The following is a 6082-nucleotide window of genomic DNA, read 5'->3' as shown; positions in this document are numbered from 1 at the left end:
AAAGAGAAAGGAGAACAGGAACTACCTAGCAATCCTCTGAGCCACTGGGACTGCTTGGATGTGAAGGGAGAGAAGGAAGGCTACAAGGGAAGGATGCAAAGATTAGGTTAGGGTTATTGGATCCATGTTAGATTGCTGTGTGCTCTAAATTGGTGGTGGATACGTTACTTGTAAATCTTTTCATCTAGGAGTTGCAAAGATAATGATAGTTCCTCCTTAAAAAAAGTGTTGTAATTTTGAAAGATGGGTTAGAAACAGCATGGAAATCAATAAAGTCATATCATAAAATTGTACCTTCAGTTCACTTCTTGCCTCCTTCATAAATGTGCACTTCCGATGTTCATGCAAAACATCAATACATATTTTTAATAAAAAAATATAATGGGGTATAAGAGAAGAAATCTTGCCATCTGGTAGAAAAGATAAAATGCAGAACTGAGAAATCTTACAGAGTAAAGCACTTTCTGTTGTAGGACTCCATAAGGAAACAAGACAAGGTTGCTCTATCCCCAATCTACCTGTCACATGGTATTCCTTAATACATCTATGTCTATTCATCCCAGTTAGACAGAGCACCAATCGACCACAGAAAGTCCAACTTTGTGAGTCAGTAATTGGCGGGCAGAGTGGGTAATGAAAGGAGAATGGGTGATTCAAAGGCATTTGAACCAAAGAGAGCCCTGCTTAACTGACAGGCAGCTTTACAGCTGAGGAGTCCCTTCCCTGTTTCCTGACCCAGCAACAGCTTCCTGTCTGTATAACCTGGGGAGACTAGCTGATGAGCCTTCCCAATTCCCTGAGTGATGTTAGCACCCCATCTCCCAAGGGTTATCCCAGTAGAGGGGTTTCAAAAGCTCACACCAAGACCAGTCTCTCTCTCTCTCTCTCTCTCTCTCTCTCTCTCTCTCTCTCTCTCTCTCTCTCTCCCTCCCTCCCTCCCTCCCTCCCTCCCTCCCTCCCTCTCTCTCTCTCTCTCTCTCTCTTTCGTCTCTCTCTCTCTCTCTCTCTTTCGTCTCTCTTTCTCTCTCTCTCTCTCTCTCTCTCTCTCTCTCTCTCTCTCTCTCTCTCTCTCTCGTCTCTCTTTCTCTCTTCCGGTAGATAATCATGCAAACTTCTCAGATACTTCTCAAGCACCATGTCTTTCTGCCTGCCACCATACTCCCCACCATGATAATAAAGAATTATCCCTTAGAATGTGGAAGAAAGCCCCCACTTAAGGGCTTCCCATTATAAGATTTGTGTTGGTCATGGTATCTCTTCATAGCAATAATAGCAATAGGACATTAAGGAAAAAGGGTTTATTTGCCATACAAGTCTACTGAGGTGAAACTGGGCAGAAATATAGATCCAGGAAATGATACAAAGGTTATGGAGGATTCCTGTTTAGTGGCTTGTTCATTCCTTGCTCTGCCACCATTCCTGTAGAACCCAGCATAGGGGTGACACCACCCAAAATGTACTGGGGCCTCCCACATCAATTACCAATTAAGAAAATGCCCTTTAGGCTTGCTTACAGCCTGATCATATGGAGTCCATTTCTCAATTGTCGTTCTTTCCTCCCATATGACTCTAGCTTCTGTCAAGTGTATATAAAAACTAGCCAGCACAATTAACCCTTTGACAACCTGACACACAAACACATCACTTTTAAGCTATAACCTTTCCTTTTCCATTTATCCTGAATATAACACATTAATATCAATATCACAACATAAAGTATTTTGAAATTTTTAGTATTACAAATTAAAAAACTTTAAAATTCAGTCTTTTTAAAATGCCAGTGTCTTTTAAAACTTAAGAACGTTTTAAAATTTCAAAATCCCTTAACTGTAGGTTCCTGTGAAATTAAAAATAAATTAAACACTTTCCTACTTCAAGAGGGAAGAACAAGGACAATGTCTCAATCTGAACAAAGCAAAATCAATATTCATCTGTGTAAGTAATTTAGTGTCCAATGTCTGGAATCCACTCATGATCTTCTGTGGTTTAATAGGCTTGCACACCTATTCAAAACACAGTAAACTTCTCTTCTCAACTCAGGATGACTCGAGTCCACGGCTGGTACTGTCACTAGTGGTCATCCCATGATATTGGCATCTCCAAAATCTTGAGGTCTCCTTCTGTAACTGAGCTTCAATTTAACCAGTACCTCTCCTGGAATTTCCTCATGGTGTCAAGTTTTAACTTCTCCTTATGACCCCATTAATCCTGGGCATACAACTGCTACAGATAGGGGCTATTGAGCATTTCTTGTTGGAAGACAGCCCATTGATATTGCCTAGCAGAATTATTATAAGTAGGCACTGTGATGGCAAATTTTTCTCTATCCTTTTCTTGTAAAGGTATAGTGAAGAAACAATCTTTCAAATCAATAACTATAAGAGACCATCCTTTTGGTAATAGAGAAGGCAGAGAAATTCCAGATCGTAGAAGTCCCACAGATTGAATTACCTTGTTGACAACTCTTAGATCTGTCACCATTCTCCATTTATCAGATTTCTTTTTAACAATTACAGGAGCATTGCAAGGGCTGGTTGATTCTTCAATATGGTGAGCATCTGGTTGCTCTTGTACCAGCTGTTCTAAAGCCCGCAGCTTTTTCCTGTTAATGGCCATTGCTTAACCTATATTGGTTTCTCAGTTAACCATTTTAAATGTAGGGCTGTTGGTACCTCTAAAGGTTTGCTAGTTGTTTTATGTTCTTGTACAGACTGAATGGCTGGTGACCTTTGCATATAGAACCTTATAATAACCTTCCCAGAATTATGAATTCCTGGGACAGCAGGAATGTTAATCTGGGTATTCCATTGCTGTAGCAGGTCAGGACTTCATAAATGTACTACAATATTAGCCACATATGGCTTCAGCTTCCCTCTCTGACCTTCTGGCCCAATGTAGTCAACCCATCTCATGCTTTCTTTAAATTGAGATAAGGTTCCAATGTGAATGCCAAGATTTTGGAGTAATGAATATTCAGATTGGCTTTTGTGTCTATCAAACCAACAATTACAATGCCATTTATACACACTCTTCTCTTGGGTCTTTGATCATATATAGAAGTCTGCCAGAATATACATTTCTTATTTCCTATTGGATTTTTGATTTATCCTCTATGTTTAGCCATCATCTAGAACAGTATGGTCTTTTACAGAATGCTCTGGATTTTTAATTTTCCTGGTGAGATATGTCCTCCACAGTGACTGGGAATGCATTTGCCAGCTTTGGCTTGAGGGCCTTCGAGAGGCCTCTCAAGAAGTTTCCCAATGATATCAGGTTGGTTTGTCTGTCTTTTGTTGATCTGCATTCATTGGTCCTTTGTCAAACTTTGCCCTATATTCTACATAATTGAGTCCTCCTATTCTTGTCATTCCTAGAGGAGATATTATTCCCAGGAATTCTTTGTCTACAATCCCTTCTCAGATGTTCTATTCTACCACAATTAAAGCATTTGGCATTTTGTTGTCTCCTCATTCCTTTGGAAAGTGTACAGATTGCCATCCTGGAGAGATACTCCATCTGATAACCTACCATAACTTTTTAGCAAATTTTGATTGTCACATTCAAAAGTATGAATTCTTTCAGGTAATTTCTCAGTGCCCTTAGATATGGATTAAATTTTGTCTGTCAAATTAATATTACCCTTTTTAATAGTTTTATTTTTTTCAGGTAACTTTTGATTTTTGATGGTATTAATCTTGTTAACTAGCTGTTCATTATTAGTATCTAAAGACTGTATCATTCCTAAAAGTGCCATATTCTTTCTTAATGATATAATATGAAGAAAAAAACTGAGTCCCAATACCCAATTAATTGAAGTATCTTCATAACCATATAAGCCATGCAGAATACAATCACAGTGTTAGCGTAATTGTACTAAATTTCAATTTTAATGTAGTCTGTCATATTGATTTATTAATAACCTGTTATGAGTTCCAGTGAATTGTTTTAGGTGTAATAATCTTTATTGTCCAGCTGATGTCATTGTTGCAGAGTTGTGACTGGCATCAATGCAACTGGTGTCGACAGGAACAGTCCTGAGCTGCTTTAGTCTCCAGCCTTGGTACTAGTTAAATACTGAGAAATATGCTTTTCTTAACAAATTAAAAGCAATTAAATCAATTCCATACATGGAGCAAGAAACCCATAACTCACAGGCAGGGAGCACAAACCAGAAACTAGACAGCCCAGCAGGATGGGTTCAGAGACTTTCTGGGATGTGGACCAGCTGGGCCTTTAAGGTGTCCACCCAGTAAGTGTGTAGTCCAAATCTACGTGGGCACCAGCTGAAGAAGAATGCTTAATGGAAATCTTACAGTAGCTCAAAATTGAGAATAATAGATGGTTATTTATTTTTGGGTAGGCTCACAAATCAATATTTTCTACTGGAATGGAGAACAGCAACCAAATCCAACAACCAGCAAAGAGGCTGGATGCAAGCTTTACATTGGCATAAATAGTATAAGGGGCCACACCCAAGTGGGCAGTTACTTAAAAGCTACTGGCTGTAAGATTTCCTACAGCAAGGGAAGCCAAGGAGAAGAACCAGACAGGAATATGGAGGCAGTGGCTCACGCAAAAGTCATGAATAATTGTGCTTAGTAGCTGGTTGAGCCTGACCAGAATGGGACACAAATTTTACATTAAAGAAAAAGTGCTGCAGGTGAAAAAGGAAAGTCAAGGGTGAGTTGGTAGGTCAGAGAAGCTAGAATCGGTAGGTTGTCATAAATCAGTGAGTATTTGGTGGGCATAGAATGCTGGCCAACCCACCAGGAAACTTACCTTTCTAAAAACTATACTGAGAGAGAGGAACTATCTAATGGAATCATGCAATTGTGCAGAGAATGAAGTATAAATTATAATGTCTGAGTTATAAGTTATAAGGAATATTAAGAAGATGATCAGGTTTTACACTAAAGCAGTCAGAGAACTGGGAGATCATACATAAAATTTCTTTTAGAAATAAGAAAGACAGCCCTGAGGACCTAGAGGGCTGGGTATTGGTGTGACATGACCATTACAATGTTGAATCACAGTAGCAGTACAATTACCTGAAATTCCCAGCGGAAGGTGTCATGTCTAATTTTTCTGTCAACTTGACACAAGTTAGAGTCAAATAAAATGACGGAAACTCAATTGAGACAATGCCTTCATAAAATTGGGCTGTAGGCAACACTGTAGGGTATTTTCTTAATTAGAGACTGATGGGGGATGGCCCAAGCTGGTATGTGGTACCAGCCATGGAATGGTGGTCCTGGGTACTAACAGAGAACACACTCAGCTCCCTGCAGAATGCATTAGTCCTCCAAGCAGTCACTTATTGATACCTTATATGACTTTGTTCCAACTGAGAATACAAGTATGCACTAAGTCTCACATCTTGCAATAAAGGGCTGAGAACTGTCTGCTGGAGAGTGACCACATAGCATGCATGTGTGTGTATATGGTGTGTGTCGACAATACTCTGTCTAACAGGCATGAGGCCTTTTTCAGAACGCTGCCATGCTGTCCTGGCCTTAATAGCTCCATTAATAAAGCACTCACCTGTGAGTCCGTTTCTCTAAATGATTCTTTCTTGAACTTACCACCTCTCCTCTCAATATCTAAAACCTATTACATTCCAAATCACTTCTCTGAAAACTCCAATACTACATTGTGTCTTGAATTCTGGTTCATCATCATCATAAACAGCCTCCCATTAAAAATCTTATCATGAGCATATATGTGTTGTGCAAATTATTGGATTGTATTATGTTTTAATACCTTTCTCACATCCTTCACCAGTTCTAGTTTGCTTTCTGCTACTGTGATAAACACCATGACCAGAAACAGCATAGAGGAAGAAAGGGGTGGTTTCAGCTCCCACTTGCAGATGAAAGACTCTCATTGAGGAAGTCAGGAACTCCAGCAGGAACTGGAACAGAAGCCAGTACAGAAAGCTGCTTCCTAGCTGGCTATTGTTCTCTCTGCCACTGTGCTAGCGTTGTTCTATTACTCAGACCTGTCAGTTGATCTAAAGTACTCTCTGTCTCTCACTCTGTGTCTCTCTGTGTGTGTTTTCTTTCTTAAGTATGTCTATCTTTGC

Source organism: Microtus pennsylvanicus, chromosome 13, assembly GCF_037038515.1.
Source record: "Microtus pennsylvanicus isolate mMicPen1 chromosome 13, mMicPen1.hap1, whole genome shotgun sequence".
Lineage (NCBI taxonomy): Eukaryota > Metazoa > Chordata > Mammalia > Rodentia > Cricetidae > Microtus > Microtus pennsylvanicus.
This window is presented reverse-complemented; position numbering follows the sequence as displayed.